This window comes from Thalia democratica, chromosome 9, assembly GCF_965202585.1.
Source record: "Thalia democratica chromosome 9, ktThaDemo2.hap1.1, whole genome shotgun sequence".
Taxonomy (NCBI): domain Eukaryota; kingdom Metazoa; phylum Chordata; class Thaliacea; order Salpida; family Salpidae; genus Thalia; species Thalia democratica.
The window spans coordinates 2,912,906-2,931,138 of record NC_139173.1 but is presented as its reverse complement, the minus strand read 5'-3'; positions in this window follow the sequence as shown (position 1 = coordinate 2,931,138).

The window sequence follows — 18,233 nt, the reverse complement described above, 5'->3', positions numbered from 1 at the left end:
GATGAATAAAACTTTATTAAAAAGTTAAATACTGCAATAATTTTTTTTAACTATGAACAATTTTTAGAGTAGGGTCCTTATAAAAGTTTTGAAAACTCTTTTTGTTGAACGATGCAAGATAAAAGACCAGTGGTTGACACAATTACAAAAAAGGAAACAAGTTATTTAACTTTCTTGGGCATAAAACTTAGGATCCCACACTAAAAGGAAAAAACAAATCTAAGTCAATCTGAAGGTTAAGCTTAATATTCTAGTTATGACAAAAATTAAATTTATGATCAAGGGTAAATATAATTAAATAAACAAATACTAATTGAAAAATTTCATGTCATACTTGTGGTCACAAATTTATTTTTTATAAAAACTTTTACTTTTAAATTAAAATACAAAAAATAAGCCAGAACTTTTTTTTATATTCCAACCAGCCAGAGATTTTTCAAAATTTTGAAAACATTAGCCTTAGAATGTAGTAATCTTGTTGAACATCTGTCATATTTTGCTGTAATATTTATTTAAATACCTTGCACCAATCTGATAAAGTTAATTTTTCTTAAAATGTAAATAAAACATTTATTGAATAAATTTTAATTAAAGCAAGGTAGCACCCTAAGTATTTAGTATTAGTGTCATAAACGCTGTTGTACAACTTTGAACAGCTAAGTACTATTGATGACTTTACAAATTCATTTCTTTATGTTTATTTTCATTCATTAAAAGTTGAACAATAAGATTTGTGCTTTGATTTTTTTGGTGTGATGCCATCATTACTGAACAGGTATTACCTGATATTTGTAAATTTAAATGTTCAAAGAATGAAAATGAAATGTGTTAACAAAAATCATTTCAAATTTTTAGTATGTTTGATGTTAAAATTTTATAAATAATCTTAATACAAACTTGGGTAAATTGAGAATGAGTACTACAAAAGGTGCAGATGTAAAAGAGTGTTGGAATGACTTTGAGAGTGTTTGGTAGCACGTGTTTTATCATGCACAACTAGAATTTTAAATAAAAAAGATCAAAAACTAAAAGCTAAACCTTGAAATACTAAGGGAATTATTGTTTCAATTAAAACAAAAAAAAATATGTTTAAATCTGCCATCAAAGATAAATCATAAAAATTACATTACTTTCAAAATATATAGAAATATGCTGAAAACGATTATTAACAGCTCTAAAAAACTTTATTTTAAACAGGTTGCAAACAAAAACAAAACAAACAGTAAAAAGTTGTGGGAAATAACTAACAATATTGTTGCTACCTTGCTTACCAATCTCTTATTCAAAAATCAATGGTTTGCTTAATGTGCATGGTAATTTTGTTGGTGAACCAAAAGAAACTGGTAATGTAATGAAAGTAAAATTGTTTATTGCTGAAGATTTAATTTTAAAAATAACAAATGTTGCTTGTGATTATGATGAGTTTTCTTTGGATTCTGTGAAATTACGGTTTTGTCTTAAAGAATATATCAGTAAGTAACAATTAAAAATTATACCAAAACAATGAACTCAAAGTAGAATGTGTGTCCTGATTCCCTAGTATTTATTTTATGAAACATATTTTCTCCTTGCCTTTTTAAATTGTATAATAATTGTGTTGAGTATGGTAAAATACTAATAGTTGCTATGGTAATTAAGAATTGAAGCGTATAAACTTTTGTTTGTTTTAAGTTATTAATTTCACGCTCAGGAAATAAAGCAGTACCTTTTACATTGATAGGTATGGTGTGTTTCTTAATTCTGTTAAACATGCTAGAAAGTGCTAATTTAAATAAACGGTTAAAAAGATGATGTAATTAATTGTAGGCCTTTTTCTCTTCTTTCTCCTTTTTCTAGAATTCTTGAGTCATTAGTGTGTGAGAGACTGAGTGGTTACTTTCTATCAAATGATTTACTGCACTGCAAACAATATAAGTTAGGAAAAATAGTACAACTGAGTTGGCAGTAAATCAGATTGTTGAGTAACTAATTGAGGCTGGTGAAATAAAATAGTAAACTGTTGTGTTCTAGGATCTTGCTAAAGATTTAATACTGTTAATCATAAATTTTAGTATCAAAACTTAAATGTTATAACACAAAATGCTCAATGCTAAATTTTATTGAAAGGTATTTAAAAGATAGAAGTGATTCTACTGTTATAAACAATGCAGGGTTCATTTTCAAATCTTTTTTAATTTAGCCTGATATTTTTTTAAAGTAAGAGAATCCCCTATCAAAGTCAATTTAGGTATCAGAAGGTCTAAATTAGCAAATTAACAAAATAAAAACATTCACACTTCTTTTAAAGAAAATAAAAACTTAACAAAATTATTTCTCAAAATCTATCAACCCAGCAACTTGAATATTTTCAACTGGTCATTGTAATTTCTGTTTTAATTAATTGTTATCTTTATTAAACTTTGGGGCTTAGTTGCATCTATCACACATCACGCAAATAAAAACTTTTAACAAAACATGTGTTTAACCTCAGTACCAAATGATTGATATTTACTAATTACTTAATTTTTTTTTAATTGATTGATACTTATTCAAAACCAAATACGATTCCTTAACAACTGATGTTCTACTAGATTCAAATGCTGGATCTGGACATATCTGGCCATAGCTCGTCAAGAGTTTTTGACCTGTAATTTAAATTTAATCCAACTAACTGAAACTGAATCTGTGCTGATTTTGTAGTCAAGCGTGGATTTTTAAAATAAATTAAGGTATCAAGACTAGATAAAACCATTTTTACAAATCAAGACTCAGCTGGAATTATAAAATCACATTTTTTAGAACCTTAAAGTACATCATCATTATATCAAGTAAAAGAATACTGTAAAATCATAGATGATGTTCTAAATAAGGATAAAAGTCTATAGTAGAATTTAAATATTACTTTACAAATAGATATTGCACTCAGCCTGTTTTCATGTCTACAATGCTTTAAATAGCAAATTAGTTTGCACTTATCCTCAAGAATTAGTGCGGTTAAATGAGTCAAGCAAAATAAAAAAAATCCAGTTACTGGCTCATCAGTAAATGATTCAGTCTAAAGTTAAGTTTTTCACTGCAAAAAGAGAAAGTCCTGATCAATTTAAAAGACTTGGATTTGTTTTTAATTTGTTATTTCTTTTTGTGTTTTTGATAATGACACAAATCATGTTTTTTTATTCCGAAGTTTTCAAGCATTTAGAAATTAGAAATTCTGAAGTTTAGAAATGATATTAAGTGAACTTCTAAAATTTTCAAACATAAAAACTGAAATAAGAAATTATGTTTTGGAATTAAAAAAAAATAAAAAATTTAGCCTGATGCGCACAAACCCTGAAAATGTTGTTTTTGAGCTTCAAATTTTGAATGTTGGGATTCCTCAGGGTTCTTTTTTTGGTCCATTGTTGTTTCTTGTGTATATAAATGAGATATTTTCAGCAACAAATATTGAATTGTCATTGTTTGCAGATTATGCTTGTCTGAGTTATCAACATTGTGATTCTGACTATATTAAGAGCATATGGGGGTTAATCACCTTTTTCACAACTTAGTTTTATTTAGTTTAACTAAGCTACAAGTTGTTTTTACAGATTTTCAAAACTCAAAATATTTTTTGAGATACAGCCAGTCAAAGTTGTAGAGTATAATAGGTTCCTTATGGGAGGTGCAACCCATAACTGCAAATAACTAGAATTCACTAAAAGTCTATCTCCTCCTACACTTTTTAAGATAGATACCTCAAACTTTCAAGAAATGTTCCTTGGAAAATTTAGATAATTCTGTTGGAAACAATTTTTTTAAATTAATACATAAATTTAGTGATTTACTCCTCTATGCCCTTAATGATATTATAAATATGTGTAAAAATAGATCGTATTCTACCAATACAAATTTCAGAAACTATTTTTTTTTTTAATAGTTTTTAGTTATTTTTTCTGAGTAGCATTCAGTAAAATAGTTACTTATTAGGTTTTTAGATATTTATTTAATGTGTATTCATTATAATATTAGTATTTTTTTTGTAACTGATTGTGAGTTCACTCTGGTTGCAGTGATCACATGATTGGAATGTTTGTGTGATTTTTTTGTTGTAGCAGTGAACACTTGCTTACGGAGTTGATAAATTTCCCACTTTGTGATTTCAAGTGTTGAGATTTTAGCCTTGTGAGTGTTAGTAATCACCATATGGTGTGTCACCAAGGGTTTTTAATTGGTTTCAAAGATAGTTTATAGTTTCTTTTACATTTTGGATAATTAAAGTTAAGGCCATAGGGGGGTTGCCATGATTTTTACAAATTGATCTTATTTTATTGAGTTTTTCTAAGCTACAAGATGCTTTAGATTGTTTTAAAAAAATGTAATCATTTTGTAACATATGACCAGTCAAAGTTGAGACACATAATAGGTTCCCTATGGGAAGGGAACACTAAAACAACAAAAATAGACTATTTTATTCAAAATTTATCTCCTACATTTTTCAAGCAATCTTCTTCAAACTTTCAGATTAATCTTGATTGAATAACAAAAAGCATTACTTTGGACTTTAAAAAATTTAAGTAAAAATTTGTTTTTTAAGATTTTTTTATTATTAAAATTTTTATATTTTTTTAATTATTAAAATTCTTAAGTAATGTTTTTTTCCTTTAATATAAGGAACATTTCCTGAAAATTTGAAGAAGATGGCTTGAAAAATGAAGAAGGAGATAGATTTTTAGTTATTTTTTAAATTTTGGAGAAAATTGACCCATTACAAAAAGTTTTACGTTTTTTTACTTTTTATAAATAATAAAATATATCAAAAGTTAAATGATATTTCTAAATTCTATGAAAACTGGCTTGTAGTTTATACTTAAATCTTTCATAGAAAAGCCAAAGTTAAATTTTATTAAAAAAGTGTTGTACCCCCTATGGCTTTAAATATTAATTGGGAAGGTTGAGTTACACATGATGTAATAAACTCACTTTTCCCCAGAAAAAGTTTATTGTTGCAAGGCTAGAGTTTGAGATTGGTGTTTTTTAATCATAAAAAAAGGTTAAGTTTAAATTAAGAAATTAACTTATACAAGTGACAAAACTTTTATAATTTTAAAAACTGTTATAGTTTTTTTACAATTGCAAATAACTTGTCTTCTTGTTTTTAACAACAAAATAACTCTGAAAAGCAAACTTGTATTTACTGTCACCCATCTTAGAATTGCATAAAAACAAAACATTTTGATAATATTTTTTCCATACAATCATGAACAGTCTCAAAGGATATTATTTGATTTTCACACCTAAAATTTTTACTATAAATTGACTCCATAATGATGTTATAAAATTACTGCTTTTTATAAACTTTAAAGCTCATAGAATTCCTTTAAATATATATTTAATTGTTAATATTTCAATCCAAGGTGAATTTAGCTACAAATCTGTGTTGTCTACTAAAGTGGCCAAAATGGATTATAACTAAAAATGCTAAAATACCCTTAAAACGAGTTATAAAATGCTATGAAACTCTTAAAACAAAATATAAACACTTGTTTAAAACTTTAAAAACTAGACTACTACTAAAACTAACTTTTCAAAATCTACTTTTTATATTGTTACAGCATTTTATTGCTGTAAATTTTTTAATTTATTTTTCATCATAGGATAGAAAAGTTTTCAAATAAAAGACATGATTTAAAATCGATCAACGAAACAGTCAGACTGTTATATAGTTTTTAAAGCTTTCACCTATTATTAATCAAATTATTCTTATTAATAAAGCTATTAAAATGACAAAGCTGTTTTCTTAAATTGAAAGTTTAAAGCCCTTTCGAGTTATTCTCTTACTAATTAAAATATTGAAAAACTAACAAATGAAGCTAAAATTGTAACTTTCTGGTCCCTTTAATAAAACTTTTAGCCTAATATTTCACAAAAACTCACAATGTTTAGTCTATAACTGTCGTAAGTCTCTAACTTACGCATTTTTTTTTACTATTGAAAAGTTTAGACTTCTTCGTTTAAATAATTATAAAACTTATCATAACTGTTTGTTATTTAGTGCTGCCGTATATCTTTATTTTCTTTTTAAAATGTTTCTACATTCAACTATATGTAAAGTATTACTAAGTCTAGCTTTAAAACTCATGTTTTGTTGAGTTTAGTTTCTCGAGACCGGACTCACCATAATGGTCTTACTGTAGGAAGCCTTCAATACTAACTAGTTCTACAAAACCAAAAAAATAAGAAATGTGCTATTTAACAACCATTACATCAGTTTTTTTTTTCTCTATTAAAATATGCTGCGAAATATGTCTACTATAACATAAAGAAAATATATTGTACTGCAAGCAGTAAACTTACAATTTGTTCACATTCACAAACTCAAGTAGAGCGTTTATCACAGAATTATATTCGGCAGCTATAATCGAGCGCCGCTGTAGTTTAAAAAAAATAAGTATTAATTTAAAAACATTATTATAGCAAAAATAGATAAATAATCAATAGTAAAGAGTTATAGTAATATCAAAAGCCTAATTGTAAGTTCGTTCCACAAATCTTTTTTTAAATTGTTTTAGAAAAGGTTGTGTTTACAGCTGAAAAATATTTGCGGGCAATGGTGACAATACTTTAACATACCATTCAAATATGTGAGCCTTCATACATAGCTGGTTTTTATTTAACTGTTAAATGGAATTATTTTAAAATAAACTTTAGCAATACAACTTAATTGTAATTTTAGTTTAAATTAGAAATGATCAGATATAAAACATAAAATAACAAAACTAAATAAATAACCGAACGGTTCTTCAAGCACAAGTTCCTAGGCGCAAATATTTTTTGTCGTTTATTAAACTAATAAAAATAATAGAAAGAGTTTTCTTAGAAATAGGTTTTGTTAAAGTTTTATTATATAAGTTTATTCATTTTAATTCTGTTAACTTAAATAATAATTCTGTTCAGCTACAGTAACTTCAAATGAAAGCATTCTTATATTAACTTTATATATAATAAACTATTGTAATAATTTTAAGAAATACTATGTTTACTTTTGAGGTATATTTTAGGTACTTTTTAGTATAAAACAAGCATATGATAGCACCTAAAAATCAGATTAAGTATTATATTTTGATTAATTTCAAATGATTAAAACACCCCAAATGTAAATTTAAATTTATATTTAGAACCTAAAAGGCAGCATTAAAAATTTAACAAGATTTACTTTTCAAAAAATTTTATTTTTTACAAAAGTAAAATAATCATATATATAAACAAATTCAATTTTTAAGAGTTTTAACTGACAAACAAAAACAGTTTAAGATCTTTTTGAAGAATTAATTTTTCAGTGTATAGAAAAACATTTAATTTTTTATTTTAATTATTGCATTTTATCATGTTATTGTAGAAAGCGATGAACAAAAAAAATTATATAGTAAGAAGGTGTTTAGTTATACATTCCCTTTTAAAATACACCACTTTTTATATTTGGTTTCTAATTGTAATTTATAACTTTTTGTGTAATTATTAATAAGAATATAAATCATATAATACCAGGTTTTAAAAATATATATTCAAAAGCATAATACAGTAATTATTTACCACCTTTAAAATTTTACGTAACTTAAAATTTTATAAAAAAGATTGTTTTACACTTGATCTAGAAAAATGATTGAACCTTATGATTCATAAGATAAGTATGATTTTCTATCATTATTAAGTTGCACGTTTAAACCAGTCTATTTAAATATTTGATTATGAAAAATTTGTTTAAGTTTTGCTTTAGTGTAGTATATTAATAAACAGGCATGGACAAAATTTAACTCATTAAATTCCTTCAACTTATACCTTACACTTTAGATTACAACTCGTTTGTATAAAATCCAAACAGCTCATAATAACATAGTAATTATTATTTTTTCATTCTAAATACAGTTGTAATTATATGTTGTGACAACTTTATAACATACTAGATTAAAAAAGTACATAAATTAAAAGCGAGAAAACGTTTTTTTGAATAAATTTACTAAAGTTCTTCACTGCAACTATGTTTATTGTTATTTAAACAAAAATTATATTGTACTTTTTACAATTGTTGAGAATTTCATTGTAACTGAAGAAATCAAATAGAGTGAGTTTAGCATTGTTTTATAATAGAACTATTTAAAAAAATACTTAAAAAAATTATGACCGCGCTACTAAATTTGACTAACTTTAAAAACTTTACCCAATTTATATAATCATACATTTCTATTTTCCGGTAAAAATTTGACGTTAAGTTTAAATTAATTTCACTGCTTACTATTTAATTGGTCAAAAATTCAATTTTATTCGTTAAAAATGACTTTTTATCAAGTTTTATTTAAAACTATTCAATGTTAAAGATTTTTTCTTATTTTAGCATAGAAAAGTACTAAAAAACAAATTAGCGCGTTTTAAAGATTTTCTCATTACGTTTACTTAAGTTATTTTAAGCTGTTTAAGCAAATTAGCAACAAAGATGCTTAGAAGCACTTTATTGTTAATCATAATGAAAAATACAAAACACAAACATTTTAAGATTAGACATTAATTAGCTTTAAATTTAACATTTCTAATTAATTAGCTCTAACATAAAATCATAATCTTTGTTTGTATTGTTTTATACAAAGCTTGATTAAAATTAATTTATTCTTTATTGACCGCTAGCTAAACTTTTGTTCTTAATCTTTTGTTAGTGTTTGTTTTTTGTTTATATATGTTCTTGTTTTAACATTTTGTTCATATCTTAAGTTTGTTTTAAGCATAGAAAGTATAACGGTTGTATTTGAACATATTTAAACTTATTTTAGTAAAATTTAGTTTTATAATTATTTATAGACTGTAGCTATTATAATTGGAAAATTGATCAGTCAGTTAAAATAAAAAGTTCTAGCTTAAAGAATTTTGTGTTACAAAGTAAATATTTAGTAGCCATATTTTTTAATATTATACTACTAGAACTAAATGAATATAGTTAAAAAAAGTTTTTTTTATATGATTAGGTTTTATTTCTTTGAATTAAAATATTACTTTTTTTAACACGACATTGTTTAAACTAGAACTTTTTTTAAACTGATTAATGAACTTTTGTATGCTTGTAAGTATGTTTAACCTGAAAAAAATAAGTTTATAGTTTAATTTAATTTCAAGTTTGTTAGTCAGTAGTACATATTTAAAAATCATATTTATTATAAATTGATTATTATTTGTTTATATTTTATTGATTTTTCAACTTTTAAGTCAGTTATATACATTGAAATTTCAAACTAGCTATAAATAAACTATCAATAAAATAAAATTAAACTTTTAAGGTTGTTATTATACTTAAGCTAGAACTAAATAAATTGTCAAATTTTTATTGTTTGTTTTAAAAATAGTTTATCTTTATATTGTAGAAAATAATTATTATAGCAAACATGTTCAACCTGATATCACTTCTGATCGGAGCAGGACTGTTCGTAGCTGGCCAATTAACTCCTTGTATGAAGATTTGTGTTTCTGGTGAAGATTTGTTAAGGAGAGCTCTTAACAAGAATCCATTTGTTAAGAATGCTGGAAATAAATTATTTGGAAAGAATACTGCAAGCAGGTTTTTAGCTGTCTTATCAATTGTTTTCAAACATTTTAGTTTTTTTTTGTTTTTAGTTACTAGAATTAAAACGCTGTATTTAGTTAAACGTCAACTAACGCATTTTTTAAAGTTTATGCTTAAATAGTGTTACAGTCTTAATCTAATGACTACAAAAAAAAAACGATGAAAATATTTAAATAGGTTCATGCAGGGTGTATTCAACACTAAAAGAGTATCTACAATAAAATTCGAATTAAGTAAGTTTCATTTATGTATAGTAAAATGCATAAGTTTAATTTGAACTAGCTCCTTTGTAAGCTTACAGATTAGTATTTTCTAGTATGTTCTCGCATTTAAGTTTAAAAGAAGTAAAGTAATAAAGTTTTACACTTTAAGTTTTTATAAGTAAATAAGTTAAATACAGACAATAAGATTATAAAACAAAAGTTTATAATGGTTTCTCTGTATCTTAATGTTTCTTGATCTCAAATTATTAGTTTAATGAACTTTTTTATGCTACAGTAAAATAAAACAAATGTTTTTTAAAGCTTTATTTTAAGTAATAGTGGTTCAATTTAAGTAAAATATATATTCAAAATAACACAAACTAAAATTGTTTTAAGAAGTTTTATTTGCGATAAAGTGTAAGTAGTATAGTTTTTAACAGTATTTTTTTTTTTTTTTGCAATAATTTTAAATTTAACACTAAGCGTTTAAAATTTAGAAATGTTTTTTTGTATTTATCAATACAGTAAAATTGTTTTACTGAAAGAAACACAAAAACCATATTAAAAAATAGTTTTAAAACTTACAGGACTTAATAATATGAAAATATAGTGCTTAAAAGTATTGATGAAATAAACAGTAAAACTTCATTAAAACTGCTTGAAAGACTTTAGTATGATGGCTGTTTTACAAGCTAATATTTCTTGCGAAAATAAGGAGAAATACTAAATCTAAAAAAATGTTTGATACTTGTAAAAACATAAGGAAATAAGCTTATCAACTTTAAAAATCTTAAGAGCAACAATTAAACAAAAATAAGATCTGAATGAAAATAAAACCTAGTTATTTTTAACACATGTAAAAGCATATGAATTAAAAACTGTTCAACATTCTAGTTAATAAACAGGAGACTTGTCGGAAGATTGGGGTTACCACCACTCACTGCAGTACGGATGTATACTCGTCGATGTTTTAGTTTTAGCCACTATTGTTTGCTGCATCTTACAACTTAAATCAACAAACAAAAAAGCAACTACTATCCTCACCGTTCTCACTGGTTAGTTACAACAAAACTATTAAATAAAAATATATAATTTCAGTAGTAGATTTATATTTCAACATTTAACCATAATCATTAAGCTATTTAAATGTTAAAAAATATTAATAGTAAGATTTTTTTTGGTGAGAATGAATAACTTTCTTAAATAACACTTGCTACATAGTAGTATAACACTTTAAATGAACCAGATAAATAAAAATATTTTGTTGTGTTTAATTTATATTTCGATATTTAAGTTAGTATTTTATAGTTTAATTTTTCTTATATGAAAGAACTTATTTTTGTTAAATATTACTTTTATAGATACTAACTTCTTATTAGTTGTTACTTTATTTACTTTTTACTTTAGAGATCACAATAAAAGTTCTCGACTTAATGTTAAGGAGAATAATCAACTCAAGTTTTTTAATTTTTGTGGTTAAAACAATGTTTCACTCGTTTGAAAGAATTCATTCGAGATCCTCAGTTAACAAAAACGTTTGCGAAAGTCTGCAGAGCAGAAGCCTTGACTTTCGTATGCCGTGACCCGTGAGAGAAGCTCATGTTTAACAAAAAGTTGATCGACCAACTCGATCATCAGACCACAAGCTTTGGTCTTAGTCTACCAAAGCTTGTGGTTTGATGATCAACCCTTTTAAGATTCTCAGTTGAATAATAAAACCTAATAAAATTTATCATAATTTAAAGATTTTATTATTCAACCGAGGATTTTATTTGAAATATTTCAAATGAGTGAAACATTGTTTTCACACTAGAATTAAACAGTTTAGTTAATGTTTTTCTTACTATGACTCTTTATTGTTTACTGTTTAACTTGCATGCATTAACTACTATTTGTTATTCTGTGGTAACATTATTCATGTTCGCTACCAAACAGGGATGTCAGCATGCGCGGTGGTCTTGTGCGGCATGCAGACCAGATATATTCTGTGGTAACATTATTTAGTAATTAAATTTTCATGTTCAAACAGGGATGTCATCATGCGCGGTGGTGTTGTGCGGCATGCAGACCAGATATATGAACCTGCCATGCAAGTTCCACATGAGGAAGTTCGGATATTCGTTGTTCATGATGGCCGCCTCTGTTCCCGCCTTTTTCATAAGCTCCATTGCTACTTGCTGCACCGGTGGATGCTGCTGCAGGAAAAACAATTATTGAGTTGTATTTTGATTTTATTTTTTTAACAAAACTTGAATATTTTTTTAATTCTTGTTATTGCACGAAATGAAAAAAAAAACTTGAAGTATTGCATTATTGTTTTATTTAATTAATCGTAGCTAGCAATTATTAGTTTAATTAACTTGACTAAATTTAACTTTTTTATATTAATCATGGTATCTACTATCTAGCGTTTTTGGTTTTTAAAAGTTTATTCAGGATATTTAACTGAATTTTTGTTAAAATTATTGACATTTGGAATATAACTTTTAGAAAATGTTTAAAAAGCCCACAATTGTTATTAAAATTGTTTTACTTAGTTTTTATTTAATTTTTGGCAATTAAATAAAAAAAAATGTTTTAACCATTTTGTTGTTTTTTAACATTTATATACTTAAAAAAAAAGGTTTTTCATGATTTCATGTAATAAAGTTAGTTTTTTTTTTTCCAATTTTTAAATCAAAAACCAGCCTGAATATTTAAAGATTACCTTAAACTATAAAAAACTATCATCAGTCAGCTTAAAAACTGATACAAAATACTGTAAGTTAAGTTTTACCAAACTATAATAATAACTTACAGACTTTTTTAGGACAAAGTATTTAAAAAGTTTAAAAATTAATCTATATATTATTATTAGGAAAAATCCCAAACAAACTATGTTAAAAATACGAACCCGAGTAAGCTTAAGTTTTTGTGAAAATTAAAATGTTTGAATTATTTTTTAAATGCACACATTTTGTTTGTATTTTTTACATAAATAGCAGTGAACCTTTTTCTTTCATGTCTTCAAAATTAACAAAACAAAAAATGTGTTTTTAGTAATAACGTCAACAAACTTGTTAAACTTTTACTTTTGAATTTAATTAATTTAGTATTTCAAGTTGGAAAACAGTATAGAATTTAAAAAAAAACATTACCTTTATTGAATAAAGCAACACTATTAACTTAACTCGTCTTAACATACTAAAATACAAATTAAGACATTTGTACTTTAATTGATTAGAACAACTGGTTTAGATTGATTACTTAATTTATTTGAAACTTATTTTATCCTAAATTAGCTTTTTATCATTAGCTGTTACCCTTAGCACTTTTTACTACAACTGATTTTGTATCAGTCTTTTGGTTATAGCCCTTTTTCTTTTCAAGGAAGTATTGATGACAGTTACTAGTTAGTTGCAATTAACGAACAATTATAAACACTTTATTATACTTATTTATTTTATAAAGATTTTTATCAAGTTGAACCTATTCAAACTTGTGTTTAGTATAGCAAGTTCCAATAAAAAAACACTTAGCCTGTAATCTCTTTATCTAAGACTTTTGTGTTTTTTGTATTATAGAAAACAAATTTTATCTTACCAGCTAAGTATGAATTACGGATGTTGTATAATTTCATTCAAGGATATTATTTAATTCTGCATAAATAAACGAAGTGGGAACTTTTACAAATTTCGCAAAACTTATTTATATTTTAAATACTAATTAAATACTAACAAACTTTTCAAGTTAAAAGATAAAACAATTAGATTGGTTTACTGGAGCCAGTTAGACCACTCAAATAAAGATGAAAAATAAATTATTTAATTTTCATATGTGAACATAGTTTAGCCAGAAGCCTTACTTATTTTAGAGGGTTTGCTTGTGCTTTGTTAAAAACTTTTTAATGTAGTGTGTAGATTAAAATTACAAATTTGAGATTATCAAAAGTATATTTGTATATTAAATTTGTATATTAAATAAAACTTTTTCACAGTTTTTTTTTTGAATTAGATACTGCGGTTTTACTTAAAATCAAAATGTTTATAAAGTTGAACTACACGTTTTTACTTGTAGAATAATAACAAAATATTTAAAGCAAAGTTAAGTTAAATTTTATTGTTTAGTAATTGATAACTGGATTACATTAAATCAATTTTAAAACTTGTTTTAGATTGTTTTTTTTTTCATTGCGATCTAAGTTAATTAAAAACAAAATAATCCAGTTCAAGTTTTATCTCTAAGTTAACAAAAGCTGTCTCGTAAAGGTTTTACTAGTCAGACTATATATATAAGGCCCGCTATCAGCCGAGATCGGCTATGCGTGTTGTGCACAGAGAAAAAAAAAATTCATGTTTAAAAAAACATACACAGTGATGCAATAAACAAAACACAAACAAATAAAAATTAAATTCATTCTGCTTCTTATTTCTTCTTCTTCTTCTTCGGATTTCTAAAATATTCCTTTTCTCTTTCTTTCAGTCTTTTGTGTATAGTTGATCTCCATTTGGCACGGTCATTTGCAAGCAACTCCCAATTATCAGTTCCAATGTTGAAGCTTTTTAGGTTGCGCTTGCATACATCCTTGAAACGTAATTTTGGACGTCCTCGGTTTCGTTTGCCAACGACCAACTCGCCATACAATAGAAGCTTTGGGATCCGCTCAGTATTCATTCTCAGGATATGACCGAGCCAGCGAAGCCTGCGCTGACTGAGGGTAAAGTACATAGTGGTAAGACCAGTACGTCTCAATACTTCCTCATTGGTGATCTTTTTCTGCCATGTAATTCCAAGGATGCGACGAAGGCATCGTAGGTGGAAGGTATTGATTTTCTTCTCCTGTACGCTAGATAACGTCCATGTCTCGCTACCGTAAAGCAGAGTACTGCAGACACATGAACGGTAAACGTTAGCCTTTGTTCGAACGCTTAGCTTTTGGTTATCCCAAACTCTTGCAGTCAAGTGAGCGAAAGTGCCTGATGCTTTACCAATGCAACTACTTATTTCTTTGTCCAATAATGCGTTTGACGCAACATTTGAGCCAAGGTATACAAAGTTATCTACATTCTCGATATCCTTACATTTGATCTTGATTGATGGTGAAATATTTGTTCCTTGACTTAGAATTTTAGTCTTCTTAAGGCTTATTGTAAGGCCGAAATCCGAGCATGCCGAAGAAAACTGATTCAGCAGTGTCTGCAGGTCTTGGGCAGAGTGAGCCACGAGTGCAGCATCGTCAGCAAATAAATTATCACGTATGGTGACTTTCTTCAGATTTTGCTTAGCTCTTAGATTTGAAGGGTTAAAAAGGTGTCCGTCTGTTCTTGTATGAAGCTTCATTCCAGTTGTTAATGAATTAAAAGCATGCTTTAATAGCATTGAAAAGAAGATTCCAAACAAAGTTTGAGCAAGTACGCAGCCTTGCTTTACCCCACTTTTGATTTCAATGAATCAGATACACTACCATCATATTGAATGGTTGCCCTTGTGTTTGTATGAAAAGACTCCACAATATTGAATAATTTTGGAGGACATCCAATTTCAATTAGTCAGACTAATGTGTAATGAAAAAATTAAGTTTACTAATTTTAAAAGCAGGGACCGATAACTGCAATAAAACCAGAAATAAAAACTTCTGAATACTTATTTAGGTTGGAAAAGTTCAGGTGATAATTGGTCGAGTGGAATTGAGTCCCGTTTCAGCTAACTAAGGGATTAAAAACTTTTAAGTGAACTAATGATAAAACTTTTACAGATTTTTGTATTTTCTTAGTTCTGTCTTCTACTGTGCTTATTGTTAAGTTAGTTCTGATTAAAAATTAAAACAAACATTATCAATATTTAGTTATGATTATGTGGTATGAACATATAACAAACAGTAAATGTTTACTATGAAAATTATCAACAGTAACTATCAGTACATCGAAATAATTTTTTTAATTTTGTTTTTTTGTTTTTTACAACTACTTTTGTTTAAACACTTTATAAAGTGTTCTATTAAAAGATACAAAGCGTTTTTTATAAAACAGCAAACTATTTGCTAGCCCATATAAAAAAAAACTAAAACTGGCCTGAATGTGATTGTTTTAAAATTAAAAAAGAATATTTAAGTATAGTTTAGTCTAAAACTCAAAACTCAATACTTATGCTATTTTCTTTAGAGCTATACCTATCGCAATAAAAATAGTATGAATTAAAGTAAGCTATTTACTTATGATCTACCGAATTTCAAAAATTTCGGATTCGGTAGGATCAAGGTTTGAGAATTAATTATAATAACTAAAACCAGAGCTAAAATATATTATTAGTTTAGATTAGATCATAAAAAAAAAATTATTAAAATTTTATAATTTTAGGTAAAAGTACAGGTAAATTTTAGTAGGACTTTTAACAAAGTAACTATTTGCTGTTTTGTTACAGTATTTTTTTACATTTTTAAAAACCTAAAGAAGAATCGGTATAACTATTTTTGACTTATAACAATGTATATTTTAGTTAAAGATGTTGTGTGAAATTTCATTGCAAAAGCCTTTACATTTTTTTAACAACAAGTTTATGTTTATAAAGTTTACTAAAATCTTATCATGTCATTCAAATGTTAAAAATTTGTAGAACTATTTTATTACAGTGACAACTACGTTTCAACAACAGTGACATTAAATATAATTACAACAATTCTAATTATATATTTTTACTAACTTTGATTTTTTTCTTCCTTTACTTTTAGATAGGTAAATAAAATTGTTAATCTTAAGTTTAAGCGTCAATTTAATTTGTAAAAACTGTAATGTAGATCAGATTGAATTTAAAGATTTATTTTTTATAGAGTTATTTTTAAAATATTTTTAAGATAAAAAGTAACAATAACTTTTATTTAGATGCTAAGTTTTAATGAATGTTGGGATGCGAAACTATTATTTTGTGATCAAGTAGATGAAATAACATGGTCAGAAAAGTGATCTAAAAGAACAAAACTCAATTTTGAAAAAATTTATAATACTTGAAAGTTCTAAAGAAAGCTGCTTAATAACCTCATTAAATTCTATATTTATATTTTTTATGAAAAATTCTACACATAAATGTTTTTTCTACAAGTAAATAATTATACAAGATATTATTAACAAAGCTATGAAAAGTTTTAAGTTAGGGCTGCATAATGTAATTTAAAAGTTGCACATGTATAAATTTTTATAATTTTAATACGATATTGGTTTCAATTGAGCATATCTTGAAGTTTATGAAAGGTTTTGTTTTTTAAATAAGCTCTCATCCATAATTTGTTTTGTAATCAATTTTAATCATTTAATTATCTAGTAAGGTATTTTAATTAAATTTACAAAATTAGATATAGGAGGAAGTTAAACTGCGCCTAGTAAACTCAGTAAAATGTGAAAAAAACATAAAAAGTTGTTAAAGTTAACTTATTAAGATTAGTCTAATGGTTTTATATGGTATTGTATCGGTTAAATAATAAAGTAAAGCTAAGACCAGTAAAAATATTAACAAAAAAAAAGATATAACCGTATATAAGTTAAATATTGTTGAACGACAAAAAACGCTAAAAAATAATCGGTCCCAGGACCTCTTGGTTATCGAGTCGTACACCACGGATACCTTATAAGTCTTGTCCAGCACTTCAAAGATTTTAGTTAACTTTTTACCGCAATTTTATGTGGTTAGTGTAAATTAAAATGATGTTTCTGAAAAACTACTAGAAACTAAAGTCTATATCAACCAACAAATTTGAACTGCTAGTCTAACATAGGTAAATAAAAAGTCATGCTTTTCGTTTAAAACATAAAATATGAAATATGAAATTTTGATTTTTAAGTATAAAATTATACATATCTAATTTTAAAGTTTTAAATATTAGAACTATGAAGATTCAAGACATGTATAGACTAGTACTTTTAACAGTTAGATTTAAGAAAAGTTTTTTTTTTGTAAGCTCCGTAGAAATTTAATTCAATCATCTTAAAATACATAAAATTAATGTTATATGAAAACTTTTAATTGTGCATAACTTTTACATTTGCTTGGTTTTTTGATCATTCAATAATTATGTTTCCAAGCAGAAACTCAATACTAAATAGTAGTGATATATAGGATCTGGATGGATCCGGCTATTTTTTGCTTAGATCCACATCTGGCCATATCATAATTTTTTTTAAAGATTTTGATCTTAGTTGAGATTTGACCAGATCCGGATCCAGTAAGTTTGGAAAGACTTTGTTTTCTGCGATCAGTTTCTTTCAGTTTTATATACTTAGGTTGTTGTGTTTCGAATATTTAATACATACAAAATTAGTTAAGCAATACAGAAAAATTAAACTTTGGTTAATTCAATTATTTGTTGTAAACATCCAGGTATCATAAGTAGAGTAAAAATATTCATTTGTTAGTTTAAATTTACTTGCAGATTAGATTCTTTTACTGACTCTATAATTTAGTTTGTTTTTAAACTTGAAATATTTTATTTTTTTAATATA